At 44.9% G+C, this 18,702-nt stretch overlaps 1 protein-coding gene across 6 annotated transcripts in view; it reads left to right on the plus strand.

Annotated features, from left to right (window-relative positions):
• Positions 1–18,702, plus strand: part of GRK3 (G protein-coupled receptor kinase 3) — a 185,423-nt gene that overhangs the window by 70,384 nt on the left and 96,337 nt on the right. The window contains exon 1 of one of the 6 annotated variants that reach the window (XM_082196090.1): positions 5,060–5,077. The exons of the other annotated variants lie outside the window; for them this stretch is intronic. The gene's annotated coding sequence lies outside the window, so the exon portion shown is untranslated. Of the gene's footprint in view, positions 1–5,059; positions 5,078–18,702 lie in introns of those variants that run through there. 6 annotated transcript variants of the gene reach the window in all.

Raw genomic sequence — 18,702 nt, forward strand, 5'->3', positions numbered from 1 at the left:
TGGGGCAAAGGGAACTGGTAGAGGGAACGGTGCAGGATGAATACGCCCAGGACAAACTCAGGGGTCTCAGGAGGGAGGGAGACAAACCCGGGGGTTTTGAGGAGAGAAACGGGGCGTTGTACTACAAGGGAGCGTTATATATACCTGAAGGGGAATTGAGGGAAAAGGTACTCAAGCAACTGCACGATAGCCCCACAGCAGGGCATTTTGGGCAACACAAAACCATGTGGCTGGTTACCAGGGAATTCTGGTGGCCCAAGGTCAGGGAAGATGTGCGGGAGTATGTGAGAGGGTGTGACCAATGCCAACGAGCCAAGGGGGAGAGGCGGGCACCGGCAGGTTTATTAGAACCACTACCCACGCCGGAAAGGCCATGGGAGGCAGTGGCAATAGATTTCATGACTGATCTGCCAAGGTCCAGAGGGAAAACAGCCATCATGGTTGTGGTAGACCTGTTAACCAAGATGGCCCACTTTATAGCCTGCTCACATGCGGTCACAGCGGAAGAAACCGCTAAATTGTTTGTGGAAAATGTGTTTAGGCTGCATGGCGCCCCCTTGAGGGTGGTTTCTGACCGAGGAAAACAATTTACTTCCAGGTTCTGGAGGAAGCTCATGAGCTTATTGCATGTAGAGGTGAATTTCTCAACTGCCCGTCATCCAGAAACCAACGGGCAGGCGGAAAGAGCTAATGGTGTCCTCCAGCAATATTTGAGGTGTTATGTGAATGACAGAGAGAATGATTGGGTGGAGAAGCTGGCGTTGGCAGAATTTGCCTACAACAATGCAGAGAACGTGTCCACGGGGATGAGCCACTTTTTGGCTAATCACGGGTGTCATCCCCGAGCCTTCCCAGGGGGGGAAGGGGAGAACTGGAGCGTTCCAGCTGCAGAACAGTTCGTTGAAGAAATGGAAGCGATCCATCGCCAGCTCCAACTTAACTTAAACAGGGCTACGGAGGAATATAAGAGGCAGGCAGACAAAACCAGAAGGGAAGGGGAAAGCATTAGGGTGGGGGACCAGGTGTGGCTGTCCACCCAAGGGTTACCATTCAAAGGGGGTTGTAAGAAGTTAAGACCCAAAAGGCTGGGCCCATTTGAAGTCACGCAGCAGGTCAACCCAGTGGCTTTCAGACTCTGGTTACCGAACCACATGAAGCTGCACCCAGTGTTCCACAGGTCGTTGCTGTCACCGTATAAAGGGGACAGAGAAGGGAGGGTCAATAGGGGACCAGCTATGGAGGAAAAAGAACACAGCTACCATGTAGCGGAGATTCTCGATTCCAGGTGGAAGGGAGATCAAGTAGAGTATTTGGTAATGTGGGAAGGGGAGCCGGAGTCGGAAAACACCTGGGTCATGGCAGAGGATGTAGATGACGAGGTTTTGATAGAAACTTTTCATCAGAGATTCCCTCGTAAACCTCAGCCAGTGGCGAGGTTCCGGAGGGAATACTTCGCCACCACCGACGAAGAAGAAGAGTTGGAGGGGTTCTCTGATTCCGAGGCGGAGGAGGATTCAGCGAGCCGGAACGAAGACCGATGGAGGGAAATGTTCGAGACGTCTGAAGATGAAGAGGATTCTTTTCGGGGTTTTAGCTCCTCACCGCCCAGAGGAGAGAGTAGGGGCGGGGGGGAAGGGGGCCCTGGAGGGGAGGTGGATGTCAGGGAACTGACATCAGAGGAAAGGGAGTTGGTAGGGCTCCCAGAGACTGGGAGAGAGTCAGCAGCCAAAGCAGGGACCAGCAGGGGGAGCGCGGGGTCTCTGGAGGAGGATCTCGGTAATGCTGAGAGAGACGCAGCAGCCCAGGCAGGAAACAGCAGGGGAGAGAAAGGGGTGAGAGACACGTCCAGCGAAAATAGCGGGGAGGTGTCAGAAGCAACTGTAGGGAGACCCATACTTCGCCGGAAGCTGCCACGTCGTGAGTCCAGGAGACGCGTTTCCGTTAAGGAGCTTCTTTGCTGGAAACGCTTCCGCAGGCAGCCACTGTCAGACTCTACTAGTGACTAGAGCAGACATGTCTGAGGAGCTCTGTCACACACAGAGGTTTGTGGAGCCGCACAAACTCTGAGGGGGCACAATTTTAAGCACAAGCAGCTAATCATCCCCTGACACTATCTTAAGGACTATTATAAACTTGCTGAATGTTAGAATGTCGAGGTTTGAGTAAGAAAGGGTTACAGCGATATAAGACTAGATTGAAGGAAAGATCAAGAGGACAGAGGTCTGACAGATTTATTTAGAGTTGCTAAAAACTTTTGGACATTGGGATGCAGAAAGGGGAGGTATGGGGAAGTCTGAGATACACGGTCTATGAAAAAAAAGGTTATGAAATTATACGTGTTTGTATGTCTTTTTATATGTCTGTATTGTCTTAAAAAATTTTGTAAAACCAATAAAAAAAAATTATATATATAAAAAAAAGAGAGGCACCACCTGGAGTTGGTGTTCTAGTGCAAAATCCCTGCTAAAGAAATTGCAAGAGCTGCCAGAATCCAGCAATGCCTTCACCTTAATAGGGTGTCCGTTTGGGAGCTCTAGCACCACCTCTATGGCTATGGCTGCCCGGGGGGGGGGTTCTGGTTTGGGCACCTTCACTGGTTGCTCGCCTGGCTGCTGTGCCCGCTCTCCTGCAGCCAAGCCTTGCCATTTCCCTGCTCCTGCTCTCCCCCAGCGGCCCCCACCATTCCTTGCCACGCCTTTCTCTGGGGGCAGACTCTGGCAAAATGTCCCGGCTGTAGGCAGGGGAAACACTTCCTGGTCGTTTCCCCCTCTTTCTTGCGAACCTCGCCGGAGTTTGAAACCCCGCGCGCGCGCACTCCTCCAATTTCCATTGGTTCTGCGGGCGGCGCGGGCGGTGCCGGTGGCTCAGGCATGTCTGGAATGCGATTGTCATGCCAACGCTCCGCTCTCCCTTCCCGCCGTTCCAGAACGCGCACCTCTTGGCGTACTCCCACAGCAAGCGCCATTTTTGTCAGTTGGTCCATCGATTGCAGGCGGGGCGAGCGGGAAAGTTCATCTTTTACCCAAGAGGATAAGCCCTCCTCAAATAGCATTTGTACTGGTTCGGAACCCAGTTCCCACCCGAGTTTGTGGATTAGCATTGCAAATCGTGGCCAGTACTCTCTCACTGATTGGTTCCCTTGTTTGCACGTCATCAGCTCTTTGCGTGTCACGCTTTGCTCCACATCACTTGAAAACATGTGGTCCATCGCGCTAAAAAATTTCCTTAAGTCCTTTAAGGCAGCATTCTCCGATGCCATTAAGGGCCTAATCCATTCTCTGGCCCACCCCTTCCAGGTGCCCTATCACAAAAGCGACCCTTCCCCCATCGTCTTCAAAATCCCCAAATTGCAAGTCCAGGGCATATTGCACTTCTGTCTTAAATGCATTATAGTCTCTGGGGTTGCCTGAAAACTTCTGTACAAGTCCTGGTACCTTCCTTGCGATGGGGGTGGGCTCTCCCTTAGCATCCTGAGTCCTCCTTTCATCCAGCCGCGCCACTAGTATAGCCAGTTGCTGCTCCAACTCTCTGTTTCTCTCTTCGAGCGTTGGTTCCTTCCTGGCCCCTTTTCCGGCGCCTGCCCCTCCAGTTTGACTCATGACGCTGTCTCTGCTGCTCTCCGCACAAGCAACAAGAGACTGACGGATTGCTGTAATGGGAATTGGGGTTGCTTGTGCGTAAACTGCAAACTGCTCCAAGCTAGCCGTGCAGCTAAAACTTTCCCTGGTTGACAGCCCTTGAAACGCGACTGTCTTAGTCACTGGCAGAATCCGTCAGTGGGCGGGACCTAAATTTCTTCCAACATAAAAGTTGCTTGACACCAAGTCTCCTCCTAGATTCTCTGCGTGGAAGCCTTCTGCGCAGCGTGGGCGTGCCAAGCGGAGGTCCTGTGCTCTCTCCACTGATTTCACTGGAAGAGTCTCTGAGCCTCCCCTCCACCTTGCTCCCGGCTTCCCCTTTCTCCCTGGTGTCCCCTGGATTTCTTTCCCCTGTGGAAACCCTCTCTCTCTCCCTGCTAGTTCCCTCCCCTGCATCACTGGAGCGACTTTCCTCTCCTCTTCCCTCCGATGGCAGTTCCCTGACAATTGTGTTTAATAATAATTTATTATTCATACCCCACCCACCTCACTGGGTTTCCCCAGCCACTCTGGGCAGGTTACAGCACATAAAAAATTGTAAAACATTAGACATAAAATAATTATGATTACAATTACAATTTATTATTTAGACCCCTCCCACCTGGCTAGGTTTCCCCAGCCACTCTGGGCAGCTGCCAACAGAATATTAAAAATAGAATCAAACAATAAAAATTTCCCGATACAGGATTGCCTTCAAATATCTTCTAAAAGTCAGATAGCTGTTTATTTCCTTGACATCTGATGGGAGGGTATTCCACAGGGCAGGCGCCACTACCGAGAAGGCCCTCTGCCTGGTTCCCTGTCTTCTTCTTTTGCAATCACTCATAGCTGAGTAAGATTGTTTTCCATAAACACAGTTTTAACAGTGGGTTCGTAAGTGACTGTGATCCAATTCTGGATCCACACGTCCTTCCACAGTGAGGACATTGATTTCCGGGTGGGACTTGATCATGGTGAGAGTTTACCAAGCATGCCTTCCTCTTAGCACACTTCTCCCTTTCATCCTGAGTTCGAGCGTCTTCAAAGCCCATGACACCTTTGGTAAAAGCTGTTCTCCAGTTGGAGCACTTGCAGGCCAGTGTTTCCGAGTTGTCAGTATTTATACTACTTTTTTTTTTTTTAGATTTGCCTCGAGAGAGCCTTTAAACTTCTTTTGCTGACCACCAGCATTACACTTTCCATTTTTAAGTTCTGAATAGAGTAGTTGCTTTGGAAGACAATAATCAGGCATCTGAACAACATGACCAATATAATGAAGTTGATGTTGAAAAATCAACGTTTCGACCCTGGTGATCTTTGCTTCTTCCAGTACACTGGCTTTAGTTCACCTGTCTTCCCAAGTGCTGTGTAAATTTTTTCGGAGACACCGTTGATGGAATCTTTTGAGGAGTTGGAGATGGCGTTTATAAATGGTCCATGTTTCACAAGTGTACAGTAAGGTTGGTAGTACAACAGCTTTGTAAACAAGCAGTTTGGTTTCCCTGTGAATGTCCCAGTGCTCAAACACTCTGCACTTCAATTGGGTGAAAGCTGCACTTGCAGAGCTCAGGCGATGCTGGATTTCGGCCTCAGTGTGGGCCCTTGTGGAAGGATAACTGCCCAGGTAGAAGTGATTGACATTTTCCAGCATTGCACCATTGAGTTGGATTTGTGGTGCTGCAGAAGGATTGTTTTGTGCTTGTTGGTGCAGCACTTTGGTTTTTTGGATATTGAGCAATAGGCCAAGCTTTTCATAAGCTTCTGCAAAGATATTTAGGATGGTTTGGAGGTCTTCCTCTGAGTGTGCATACACTACATTGTCATCAGCATACTTAAGCTCTAGGACTAAAGTTACAGTAACCTTACTCTTTGCTTTCAGCCTGCTCGATTAAAGAGCTTTCCATCTGTTCAATATATGATTTCTACACAGGAGCGGCGTTTCCCTTCAACAAAGTGTAGGATCGTAGCAATGAAAATAATGAATAGAGTTGGGGCAATAACACAACCCTGTTTAACACCTGATCCCACTACAAATGGTTCACTTTGAGAGCCTTGTTATCTGTGATTGTTGCCATCATATTATCATGGAGGAACCAAATGATGTTCTCAAATTTATCTGGGCAGCCAATTTTCAGAAGGACGGTCCACAGGGCATTATGATTTACAGTGTCGAAGGCCTTAGCTAGGTAAATAAATGCCATATACAGGGGTTGGTTTTGCTCTCTGCACTTTTCTTGAAGCTGTTGAGCAGTGAAAATCATGTCCACTGTCCTCCTAGAAGGTCTAAAACCATTTGGGGATTCAGGGAGGATCGCACTGGATATTGTTAAGAGATGGTTTGCTAAGATGCTTGCAAGAAATTTGCCAGCCGCAGCTAATAAAGAGATGCCTCAATAGTTTCCGCAATCCATTCTGTCACCTTTTTTAAAGAGATTGATAATTTTGGCATCCCTAAAGTTGCTGGGATCTCCTCTCTCTCCCAGATTTTTTCGATGAGCTAACCCTCATATAAGGGCTTTATATACTAATAGTAACACCTTGAACATGGCCTGATGGCAAATTGGTAACCAGTGAAAATCTCTGATCAGAGGGTCTGAGGGGCTTACGCCTGTCAGCAACTGTGCTGCAACATTCTGCACTAATGGCAGCTTCTGGATCCAGCATCTGTAAAGTCCCACATTTTGTTGCACTGCAGTACAGTGGTACCTCAGGTTAAGAACTTAAGAACACCAGAGATTTTCTTCTAAATCTGAAGTGAGGACAGATAATTTATCTGTACAGTGGTACCTCAGGTTAAGAATTTAATTCGCTCTGGAGGTCCGTTCTTAACCTGAAACTGTTCTTAACCTGAGGTACCACTTTAGCTAATGGGGCCTACCACTGCTGCCATGCTGCTGGTGCGTGATTTCTGTTCTCATCCTGAAGCAAAGTTCTTAACCCGAGGTACTATTTCTGGATTAGTGGAGTCTGTAACCTGAAGCGTCTGTAACCCGAGGTACCACTGTAATCCAGTCTTGAAGTACCCATTGTTGAAATAATAAAATATCTGGGGTCCTGCAAGTGCCTGTGAGCAGCAGAGAAATATATGGAAGCTATTTGGAACAGATACATGAAGGGGGAAAACAGAGGCTTTGTGGACCTGGCACAGTTCATGTCAGGCGCCAAGGGCAGCTAACATGGTGCCCTGACAACAGTCCCAGCCAGCACTGCAGTGAAAGGCATTAAATGAGCCCAACGGTGAGAGGTGGAGTCCAGTGACACCTGGAGGTTGGCTGACCGTGGCCATTTGTGGAGGAACAGTGCCTCGTGCCTTTCTCAACCAAGTTTTCGGCTAACAGCTTGGAGGAGTGGATACTACAGACTTCAATTGACTTTTGTAGCTTGAAAACATCTTAAGAGCTCTGCTTGAGTACCCTAATGTGGATCTACGTAGTCCAGCCTCCTGCTTGCCACAGTGGCCAACCAGATGTCCTTAGGAAGCCTAGAAGGGACAACCCACCAGGCACTTGGAGGCAGTTTACATTTAATGTGGAGGTTCTGGTCCTATCACTGCTAATAGACATATACCAAGAGAGTCACACTGGGCAGACCATGGTGGACTTTCTAGGTCAGCATCCTGCTTCCTCCGGCCACCAACAAGATGCATGGAGGCAGTTGTCCTCTTCCTACTTCCTCACACACTGACCTCATTTGGATGACAATGCTGAACTGTGGTTAGCACAGGCTTCAACAACCTGCTGCCTTCCAGGTGTTTTGGACCACAGCTCCAGCCAGCACTACTTGTGAATGTTGCTTTACCACTAAGGGCACTAGGTGGGTGAATGCTGGTTTAACATTAAGGAAATAAGCCCCAGGCTTGTGTGTTCCCCTCTCCACTGAAGCCATGTGTATCATAACTCACAATTTGAAGCTGGCTTGTTTGAACAAACCATAGTTTATCCTGCAGTTTATCCTGCCTTGGACATAATGACAAACCATGGTTACTCTAAAACAGGAGATGAATCTTTCTGCTCTTCTCTTTTTGGCTGCACTGGACTGTGATGCGGGACTTGCTCAGATTCATTCCAGTGGTGGTAAACAGTGTTTTTTTAAGCATTATGTTCAGACAAGGCCACTTAAGGACTTTGGGGTTTACAGGTTGCCGTGTGCTGTGGGAATTCTCTGTGGGGCTTCAAGGGAAGAGCCAGGAGGAGGAAAGCTTAGAGTGTCATAGTTGGCAGTTAATTGAGTTGCTCCTTCCAAATTAGCTCTAGTTGCAAGGAGCAGTGATGACAAAATCCTGGTTGGCTTTACAGGATGGTAGGCCAAGTTTCAGCCCATAAAGGTGGTTATGTGAAAGAACTGAATTGGGGTGGGTTGCAGTATAGAAAGGATCCCAGTAAATGAAAGATAAAGCAGAGTTTTATGGTGACTGTGTCAACACAAGCAACACCTCCTGATGATTCTGCCCTAGGAAACTATATGTACTGATGAAGGGAACGCAGTGGATGTAGCCTACCTTGATTTCAGCAAGGCATTTGACAAGGTGCCCCATGATATTCTTGTAAAGAAGCTGGTAAAATGCGGTCTTGACTATGCTACCACTCAGTGGATTTGTAACTGGCTGACTGCCCGAACCCAAAGGGTGCTCATCAATGGTTCCTCTTCATCCTGGAGAAGAGTGACTAGTGGGGTGCCACAGGGTTCTGTCTTGGGCCCGGTCTTATTCAACATCTTTATCAACGACTTGGATGATGGACTCAAGGGCATCCTGATCAAATTTGCAGATGACACCAAACTGGGAGGGGTGGCTAACACCCCAGAGGACAGGATCACACTTCAAAACGACCTTGACAGATTAGAGAACTGGGCCAAAACAAACAAGATGAATATTAACATGGAAAAATGTAAAGTATTGCACTTGGGCAAAAAAAATGAGAGGCACAAATACAAGATGGGTGACACCTGGCTTGAGAGCAGTACATGTGAAAAGGATCTAGGAGTCTTGGTTGACCACAAACTTGACATGAGCCAACAGTGTGACGCGGCAGCTAAAAAAGCCAATGCAATTCTGGGCTGCATCAATAGGAGTATAGCATCTAGATCAAGGGAAGTAATAGTGCCACTGTATTCTGCTCTGGTCAGACCACACCTGGAGTACTGTGTCCAGTTCTGGGCACCACAATTCAAGAAGGACACTGACAAACTGGAACGTGTCCAGAGGAGGGCAACCAAAATGGTCAAAGGCCTGGAAACGATGCCTTATGAGGAACGGCTAAGGGAGCTGGGCATGTTTAGCCTGGAGAAGAGGAGGTTAAGGGGTGATATGATAGCCATGTTCAAATATATAAAAGGATGTCACATAGAGGAGGGAGAAAGGTTGTTTTCTGCTGCTCCAGAGAAGCGGACACGGAGCAATGGATCCAAACTACAAGAAAGAAGATTCCACCTAAACATTCGGAAGAACTTCCTGACAGTAAGAGCTGTTCGACAGTGGAATTTGCTGCCAAGGAGTGTGGTGGAGTCTCCTACTTTGGAGGTCTTTAAGCAGAGGCTTGACAACCATATGTCAGGAGTGCTCTGATGGTGTTTCCTGCTTGGCAGGGGGTTGGACTCGATGGCCCTTGTGGTCTCTTCCAACTCTATGATTCTATGATTCTATGATTCTATGATCTTGATAAGACCCAGAGGGGGAAATCACACTATTCCCCCAACAAATATTTGTATTTCGTAGCAAATAAAGCCGTCTGTCCATAAATCCATCAGCAAATGCCAAGGAGGCTATACACCACACCCCTCAACAGTATTTATAGGAACTCAAACACCAGACTCTGCTCTGTTCCAGTAACAAGAAGCCGAAAGCACCAGCCTGAAGATGACGAGTGAGACCTCGTCGAAACGTCGCACAGACACCCCGACTCTTACACGGGAAGACACCCGAAGACACCAAAACCTGCATTCCTGTACCCGTGAAAATCTACGAAAGCATATATATATATATATATATATATATATATATATATATATATATATATATTATTTATTAAAGGTTTTAAACAATACATCACCAAACACATAAAACACCATCGCCAACATAGAAAAAAAAATAAACACGAAACAGATAACATACAGCATAATTAAGTTTCAATAAACCAAATTTCCATAACCTTCCTTTCGGACTTCCTCACATCTCCCTTTCCTGCGTTCCCATTTATAAAGTTATATTCAGCAGTGCTTCACCTTCTTTCAAATCTTATTTTGTAATTTTCAAATATTGTGTCTCCAATTTTAAACTTAATTATCAAATATTTAGATATTTAAATTAAACATAATATTAATCAAAATTTCAACCTTGTTCTTATAGTTCGCTTATTTTCGTACATCTTTCCACTAAGTTACTGATGCCCAATTATTTTCTATCCTGCATCATCTTAACATTCATACAATTTACAGTGCTTTTGCAAGTAGTCCTTGTACTTTTTCCAGTCCTCTTCCACTGTCTCTTCTCCCAGGTCCCGGATTCTGCCAGTCATTTCTGCCAATTCCATATAGTCTATTAGTTGCGTCTGCCATTCTTCCAGCGTGGGCAAATCTTGTGTCTTCCAGTACTTTGCAATAAGTATTCTTGCTGCAGTTGTCGCATACATAAAGAAAGTTCTGTCCTCTTTTAACACCATTTGGCTGACAATGCCCAAAAGGAAAGCCTCTGGTTTCTTAAGGAAGGTATATTTAAATACCTTTTTTAGTTCATTATAGATCATTTCGCAGAAGGCCTTGACCTTTGGGCACGTCCACCAAAGGTGAAAAAATGTTCCCTCAGTTTCTTTACATTTCCAACACTTATTGTCTGGTAAATGGTATATTTTTGCAAGCTTGACTGGGGTCATGTACCACCTATATATCATTTTCATAATATTTTCTTTCAAGGCATTGCATGCCGTGAATTTAACACCGGTGGTCCACAATCGTTCCCAGTCAGCGAACATAATGTTGTAGCCAATGTCCTGTGCCCATTTTATCATAGCTGATTTAACCGTTTCATCCTGTGTGTTCCATTTTAACAGCAAGTTATACATTTTTGAAAGTACCTTAGTTTTAGGTTCTAACAGTTCTGTTTCTAATTTCGATTTTTCCACCTGGAAGCCTGTTTTCTTATCCAAGTTGAAAGCCTCCCTGATCTGAGCATAGTGTAACCAATCTCGCACTTTGTCTTTTAATTTCTCAAAACTCTGCAGTCTCCAAGTGTCTCCATCTTTTTCTAGTATTTCCCAATATTTCGGCCATTTGGCCTCCATATTGAGTCTTTTCTGAGCCTTAGCTTCCATTGGTGACAACCACCTTGGGGTCTTATTTTCTAATAAATCTTTGTATTTTATCCAGACATTAAACACTGCCTTCCTGACAATATGGTTCTTGAAAGCTCTATGAGCTTTTACCTTACAAATATGCATGCCATCCAAATACATTGTTGAACCCTTCCAAATCCAAAATATCAGTGTTCTCAAGAAGTAGCCAGTCTTTCAACCAGCAGAAAGCTGCTGATTCATAATACAACTTTAAGTCTGGCAGGGCAAACCCTCCTCTTTAATTTCTGACCAGCACTTTTCATAGTTATCCTTAAATAAATTCAGATTTTTAGCTGTCATATTTACCCCTAGGTATTTCACCTTTTTAACCACATTTAAGTCTGTCTCTTTCTGAAACCTTTCTGTTTCTAAAGTTGTCAATTTCCCCCCAAAACCTTAGTTTTCTGCTTGTTTAATTTAAATCCAGCCACCCGACCAAACTCTTGAATCAGTTCTAACACCCTTTTCGTACTAGATTCTGGCTCCTGTAATGTCAAGACCAGGTCATCTGCGAAAGCTTTAAGTTTATACTGTTTGGCTCCGACCTGGATTCCTTCAACCAACCGGTCCCCTCTGATCATGTTCAAGAGCACCTCCAGGACCGAAATAAATAACAATGGGGAAATAGGGCAACCTTGTCGTGTTCCTTTTTCAATCCTAAACTCTTCTGTCACCACATTATTAACTATCAATTTAGCTTTTTGTTCTGAGTAAATTGCATCTATGCCATTTTCAAACCCCCGTCCCACTCCCATCCCTTCAAGGTTTTTCTTCATAAACTTCCATGAGATGTTGTCAAAGGCCTTCTCCGCATCTATAAAGATCAATACTGCTTTTGTATTAGTGTTCATTTGCAAAACTTCCAAAATATCAATTATATTCCTTGTATTATCAAACAAGTGCCTGCCAGGGAGAAAGCCTGCCTGATCTTTGTGAATCACTTCATTTAACACTCTTTTTAGCCTATTTGCTAAAATGTCTGCAAAAATTTTGTAATCCACATTTAAGAGAGAGATGGGATGGTAGTTCTTAAGTTGTGTCTTTTCAGTTTCCGATTTAGGTATCAATGTGATGAAAGCTTCTTTCCACGATTCCGGTGCCTTCTTCCCCTCCATGATCTCATTGCAAACCTCCATTAGTGGTTGTATCAGATGATCTTTCAATGTCTTATAGTACTTGGAGGTAAGCCCATCTGGCCCTGGAGATTTGCCCAATTGCATATTCTGAATGGCACCTTCAATTTCTTGTTGTGTTATTTTGTAGTTCAGTATTGTCCTATTTTCTTGAGATAATTTTGGTAATCCATTGCTTCTTAAAAATTGGTCTATCTCAGTCTCTTTTTGCGGCCCTTGAGTATAAAGTTGTTTGAAATATCTCTGGAAGCATTTTCTAATCTCCACAGGGTTCTGGATATTTCTCACTTCAATCTCTAGGTTAGTAACCGTATTCAATTTTTGTCTCTTTTTCAACTGCCATGCTAGCAGTTTTCCACATTTGTTTGCCGATTCAAAAGTCCTTTGTTTCATTAATTTAATTTTCCACTCAACTTCCTGATTTATCAGTTTAGAATATTGTGCTTGATAAAGTTTGATTTCTCTCAGAATCTCCTGTGACTTTGGTTTCGATCTTAGCTTTTTCTTACCTTCCTTTATTTTCTCCAAGATCTTGTCTTTTTTCTCATTCTGCACTCTTTTCTTTATCGTATTCTGTTGTATCAGAAACCCCCTCATAACCGCTTTACTTGCGTCCCAGATTACTCTTTTTTCCACTGTAGTGTTCAAATTTATTTCAAAATAGTCTCTTAAGGTCTTTTGGGCCTTCTTAATGATCTCCTGATCTCTTAGCAAGGTGTCATTCATCTTCCATCTGAAGGAGCCGGTTGGAGTTAGTCCCATTTCCATCTTTACTGCATTATGGTCGGAGCAGGTTTTTGGGCAGATTTCCACCTTTCTAGTCTTAGGTGCCAGTCCTCTAGTTATCCATATTTGGTCGATTCTTGTCCATGTCAGTTGGGCTTCAGAAAAGAATGTCCCCTCTCTTCCCAGGGGGTTCTTTGTCCTCCAAATGTCAATCAAGTCCATATTGTCAGTTAGTTCAAAAAAGGTTTTTGGTAGTCTGCCCTCTTTTGTCACACTTTGGCTTTGCGCTTTGTCCATGTTTGTAGATACCACCCCATTCATGTCGCCCATCATAATGATGTTGCTATAGTCCAGATAGTCCAGCATTGTCTCATGCAGCTTCTTGTAAAATTCCGATTTCCCCTCATTCGGTGCATAGATTCCCAATATCAAAAACTTTTCACCTTGTGTTTGTATTTCAATTGCCAAAATTCTTCCTTGCTCATCTTTGAAAAGGAATTTTGGTGACAGGCTCTCCTTTGCGTATATCACCACTCCTCTCTTCTTCACTCGATCCGATGAAATGAATTCTTGGCCTAGTCTCTTGTTGATTAGCACTTTTCTATGGAGCCTGGTCACATGTGTTTCCTGCAAGCAAATAATGTCTAATTGTTCTTTCTTTAATAGATGAAATATCCTTCTCCTTTTTTCCGGGGAGTTGCAGCCATTAATATTGCAACTTAAGAGCTGCAGAGACATCCTGGACAAATCTGTTATCCCTTTGGTGGTGGTGTCTCTTTCTTCTGTTCTTCAGGCACCAAAGGTGTAGGTACAGGCAGTGGCCCAGACCCTGGAACTCCCGCGATCCCTTTCTGAAGGTCTTCTCCGTTGTCACTCAGAAACCTTTCTTTATCCTCGGCTGTTTTGATTTTCACTTTCTTCCCTCTAAATGTAAAAGATAATCCTTGAGGAAATTCCCACCTAAAGACGATTGAATTGCTCCTCAGCAGTTTCACCAACTCTGTGTAGCTAGATCTGAGTTCCAGTAATTGTTTTGGGATATCTTTATAAATTTCCACTCTCAAATCTTGAATTTCAAGTGACTTTTGAAAATGTGCGCTCAGTATCTTATCTCTTTCCTCCTTTGTTCTCAAAGCAATCAAACAGTCTCTGGGCTTGTCTTTCCTCACTACTTTTCCAAGTCTGAAAGCACTCACGATTTAAAAGTCCTTGTCTTCTTCCAAAGGCCAAAATTTTGTGAATTCTTTTGTCAGGTACTCGATTAGGTCCCCTTGTTCAAGTTCTACGATTGACCTCAATCTCAAGTTGTTTTCCCTGCTTCGTAGTTCTATCATAGACAGATAGGCCTGCTGATCACCAATCTGCTTGCGCATAGGTTTTACCTCCTCCTTTAAAGCTTCAGCTTTCTGATTAGCTTCCTCAGCCAATTTGCGATTTTCTGTGGTGGCTTCAAATAGTTTCCCAATTGACTGTGCATTCAGAGCAACTTGTTGGGTCAGTTTATTAACACTGGCTGTATTTTGATCAATTTTAGATGATTGCTCAGCCACTTGTTTACTCAGACCTTCCAACTTTTCAAAGATTTTGTTCAGTACTGAGGGAGATCGTCCTGCAGCCATACCTTCCGGCCTAGTCTGCTCAGTTTCTTCCTTTTGTGCCACCAAAATAGCAGGAACACATGATCTACGCAGCTGTGAAGTTAAAGTCGTTTGTTTAGCTTTAGCTTTGGCTGATCTTGTTTTCCCAGTGCCGCTCATTCCACTTCTGTCTACGTGCCAAGGTCAAACTGTATACAATTCCCATGGGAATCCACAAGCCCAGAGAGTAGGAAAAAAAAGGAAAGGAGAAAAGAAAAAACAAGTCCCAGACAGTTGTAAATCCAAAATCCTCTAGGGGGGGTTCAAACGTATCTTGAGGGGGAAAACAAATTTGTTGTTCATAAAAAGTTTTTTCAAGTTGTTCCAAAGCCTCGAAACATTTAAAACAATGTCAAAACAGCCTCAAAATTCCAGAAGACCTTCAGGTCTCTTATAGTTAGCAGAGTTAGCCTTTAAAGTACAACAATGTCTCTAAAAAGTGCCAGAAACAATGTTTCAATGTAACAGTTCAGGTAGCACTCAAATATAACGGTCCAGTATAACAAAGTCCACAATCTGACAGTTCTGACAGTCTGGCAGTCCGACTGCCTAGTTTCCTTGATAAGTTTGTAAATCCAAAGGAAGAGGTAAAAACAAAGTCCACAAATAGAAGAGTTGAATCCACTAATATCAACAAAGTCGGTTCAGTTAATGCACGGATTAGTTCCTTTAGGCACCGCTTGAAAGGCACCAGACAGATCAAAGTCCTTGCTTTAAATCTTTAAACAGAACTGGGAGACGGACTTCCTGGTTGCGTCTCCCACTTTGGCCGAATTTTAAATCAATTTAGTCCCGAATTCATTCAGTTCCTTTACTCACGGGTTGTTGCTTTTCTGGCCGAATGTTCCCAGGAAAAAAGGTCAGCGCTCACCAACAGCAGCTATGCGGCTTCACTCCACAGAAAGAGCGATCGACTCACAGCACCGCGCCAGCCCTTCCACGTTCCGGAGCCCCTTACGAGGTCCCTTCTTCGTTTCGGGGGGCGCTGCTGGTGCCCGCCGAGTCCCACGACCACCGGCTTTCGCTGCCTGTGGGTTTCCGACTTGGGTCTCCGCTTCGCCGTAGCGGACGACCCGTTTCTGCGGAGCTTCCCCTTCACAGCGTGAAGGAGACCGCCATTGCCGTTCGCGCCGCCTCCGGAAGTCGAGCAAATGCTAAATATATTTTAAGGTTGTGTCAGCTTTATGGGATGTAACATAAGCAGTTAAGTACATCACTTCCTGTTTGCCTAGAGTGGACACAGACAGGGGGGTGTTGATCCAGCCAGCTGAACTTCCTGTTCCACCTGGTCTGGAGCACCCTCCTCCTGCATGTGAACAGGTAGGTGGGTGTGACCCTTGCAGACCCTACAAAAGGTCCAGTCATGCAGTCATCTTTCTCTCTTTGATTCTCTTCTGATGCCATTTCTTCTCTTGGACTGCATTGCTGGCTCTCTGCCAGCGGCACATGGGACCATCCTTACAAGGATGTAAGCCACGCTGTAAAGCCTGCCTTCAGGGATCCAGCTGTGAACTGACTGTGGGTAAACTTCTTGTTACTTTTAAAAGAAGCTTCTTGTGTCTTTATTCTTTTTAGAAGGGATAAAAGGGGTCTCACCAGGAACAAAATCCAGTCTGAACAAAGCCAGATTGGATTGCTTAAATATAGAGATTCAAACGAATCTACCACGTAGCTTCCTGCTATATATGGGGAATGAACTCTGCTGTATGACTCACTAGCATGAGTTAGGAAGGATAATATTTAATCAGTATATCCTCTCCTAGTATGTACAATATTCCTACAGGCTTATTTCTTCTTTGACACTTCACAAAACTAATAGTATGTGCTTTGTGTTTTCAGGCTGTGGTTATTTTTAAAAAGTGGTTGCATACTGATGGTGTCTTATGGATTAGGTTGTCCTGCTTTTGTGACTTGCAAGGGAGATCCACCTCCACCCATTGAATGTGTGAGTCAGCCGGCTGGAGAACGCTAACAGTATTTGCTGACTTAGAAAAGGAACTCTTTCTGAGGCTGTTCAATGTCTCCTAAAGACAAGAACTCTGGGGGAAATTATGTGACCGAAGTTGAAACAGGGTTGCCTCCAGAAGCAATTGTTGCAGGGGGAGTAAATGTATTCCTACAATAAATGGAGTGAGTGCAGCTCCTTGTTGGAGTTTTGTGAGGGGTTTTGCAACTCACAGTAAGACACAGGTGCACACCCCATAGTCCACCTCGCCACATTTAGCATAACCCAGTTTATTCATTTAGTAGGATGCTGGGCCTTGGGAAGGAAGAGAAGTGGGATACTTAGGTCTCTGGGATGTGAGCCCGAGGCAGTTGGGCAGGCTGCGGAGCAAAGGTGTGTTTGTGTGCAGGTGGGGTCTCTTTGCTACATAAAAGCAGAGTACTGGGGACTTTCCATGAGCAGGATCTCCATCAAGGTGTTGTCACTGGTAAAATATATTTTCCCAGTGGTAGAAATTCCACTTAGAACAGGCCTCATCAGGCTCAGGGTCTGGCCACAGAGGCTTTCCTCACAAAAATGTGGTGGTAAAGAATATATTGAGAAGTCCCTCCTCTCCTGTGTGTGAGAGTTAAAAATAGTTGTGGAACTGATTTTAAAAGCTAATTTTAAGGTATGTGTTATTTTTCATCTATATGATGGAGACCTGTCCTACCAGTATGCTTTTGGGTAACTGGTTAGCCAAACAGTTTGACAGAAGGCAAAAGTTCTTGGGTAAACCCTTTTGCAGTGTTTCCCAAGGGGATTAAGCCAGTGGCTTTCTAATTCTCTCAGATGCACATATGTTTGCTTTAGATCTACATTCCTTGCCACTGGGCTTTATCTGGGCCTGTTGGGAATTTTCTTCCGTAGAAATAAATTTACCGCATTGCTGCCTTTATTGTAGAGTATCCAAACATCACTCTATGCAAAAATTTCCTGGTGCACATGGTCTTGTGTGGGAATGTTTTGTGCTTCAGGTTTGGCAGCTTCCTTGCCTAAGTACGTATCCACCCAAAATAGGTTTTCTGTGCCCAATACCGGGCCAGCAATGATTGGTGGGCCAGCATTGGCATCTGCAGGGGGAAAACAGCGCAAATGAAATTTTATTTATTTATTTTGTTAAATTTATGCACAGCTTGATTGTAAAAAAACCTTAAAGCATTTCACAAAATGAAGAAAATCAATAAAAGTATTAGTAAAAACAATTATTTAAACTATTCAATTGGCAGTATACTAAAGACAGGGATGCGGGTGGCACTGTGGGTTAAACCACAGAGCCTAGGACTTGCTGACCTGAAGGTCGGCAGTTCGAATCCCCGCAACGGGGTGAGCTACCATTGTTCATTCCATGCTCCTGCCAACCTAGCAGTTCAGAAGCACGTCATAGTGCAATTAGATAAATTACCTTCCAGCGGGAAGGTAAACGGCATTTCCGTGCACTGCTCTGCTTCGCCAGAAGCAGCTTAGTCATGCTGGCCACATGACCCGGAAGCTCTATGCTGGCTCCCTCAGCCAATAAAGCGAGATGAGTGCCGCAACCCCAGAGTCAGTCATGACTGGACCTAATGGTCAGGGGTCCCTTTACTTTATACTAAAGACACATTAAACCACACATCACATTCCACATAACTGGGTAGACTTGTTTAAACAAAAATATCTTTAGCAGGTGCTGAAAAGAGTACAGTTCTGGATCAAGTGCAAGCTTCTAGATCAAGAGCTCATTGCAGTAATCCAGCCTTGAAGTAACGAACACATTAACTACTGCAACAAGGCTTTCCTGTTCCAGGAATGGCCATAGCTGCCAAAGCAGCTGCAGTTGGTCAAAGGCACTTTGAGTCACTGTGGCTGCATGAGCCTCCAGGGACAGAGCACCTCCAAGCTGCAAACCTGCTTCTTCAAGGGAAGGGCTTGTTGTTTAGTCGTTTAGTCGTGTCCGACTCTTCGTGACCCCATGGACCAGAGCACGCCAGGCACTTCTGTCCTCCACTGCCTCCCGCAGTTTGATCAAGCTCATGCTAGTAGCTTCAAGAACACCATCCAACCATCTCATTCTCTGTCGTCCCCTTCTCCTTGTGCCCTCCATCTTTCCCAACATCAGGGTCTTTTCCAGGGAGTCTTCTCTTCTCATGAGGTGGCCAAAGTATTGGAGCCTCAGCTTCACGATCTGTCCTTCCAGTGAGCACTCAGGGCTGATTTCCTTCAGAATGGAGAGGTTTGATCTTCTTGCAGTCCATGGGACTCTCAAGAGTCTCCTCCAGCACCATAATTCAAAAGCATCAA

This window comes from Podarcis vaucheri (genome assembly GCF_965113315.1).
Source record: "Podarcis vaucheri genome assembly, chromosome: 13".
NCBI lineage: Eukaryota > Metazoa > Chordata > Lepidosauria > Squamata > Lacertidae > Podarcis > Podarcis vaucheri.